General features: G+C 37.8%; 1 protein-coding gene across 1 annotated transcript in view; it reads right to left on the minus strand.

Moving 5' to 3' along the window:
- The window catches only part of LOC106869675 (EF-hand calcium-binding domain-containing protein 7), a 49,627-nt gene that overhangs the window by 30,961 nt on the left and 17,776 nt on the right, over window positions 1–890 (minus strand). The window lies entirely within an intron of this gene.

Consider the following 890-nt stretch of genomic DNA (forward strand, 5'->3'; position numbering starts at 1 on the left):
CCAACTTGTACAAATGCAAAACAAAAGTCAAACATAAAATAATAATAATAATACGCAAAACACTTTCAACACAGTAACCATAAGAGCATCACAGCAAACCACAGCACATACCCAAGGTGCACAGAGCTGCGCTCAGTAGTGAAGTGAGAGCATGCTATAAAAATAAAACTACTGAATAATAATAATAATAATGATGATTTCAAATTTTTGCCACAAGGGCAGCTTGTGAGAGGGGATTAGGTCGATTACATTGATCCCCAGTGCGTAACTGGTACTTATTTAATTGATCTCGAAAGGATGAAAGGTAAAGGCGACCTTGGTGGAATTTGAACTCAGAATGTAATGATGGACGAAATACTGCTAAGCATATCACCAGGCATGCTAACGATTCTGCCAGCTCACCACCTTAATAATAATGATAATAATAATAATAATAACAATAATAATAATAATAATGACAATAATAACAAGAGCACTCAGATAGTGCAAACCTCTGCCAAGGCAACACCAATGTCCTCTCAATGATAAGCCAGAGGTGATTTTTAAAACGAGAATATCTGAAATAAACTCGACTGCTCTCACAAATGAGAATACTAAAAGTGAACCCAACCACTCTCAAATATTAAGTAAAAAAAACAGGGAAAATAATCCAGAATCCTTGTCTGGTATCAGATCAATCCCAAAATCTAATCAATTTGTGCCAGTCACGAGGCCAAACATCCCTGAAAGTTTCATCCGAATCCATTCAGCAGTTCTTGAGATATCTTGTCCACGGACAGACAAACAAACAAACAAATATGACTGAAGACGACAGACAAACAACAACAACGACGACGAGGAGGAAGAGGAGGAGGAGGAAGAGAAGGAGGAGGAGGAGCAGAAGAAGAAGA

This window comes from Octopus bimaculoides, chromosome 7 (assembly GCF_001194135.2).
Source record: "Octopus bimaculoides isolate UCB-OBI-ISO-001 chromosome 7, ASM119413v2, whole genome shotgun sequence".
NCBI classification, from domain to species: Eukaryota; Metazoa; Mollusca; class Cephalopoda; order Octopoda; family Octopodidae; genus Octopus; species Octopus bimaculoides.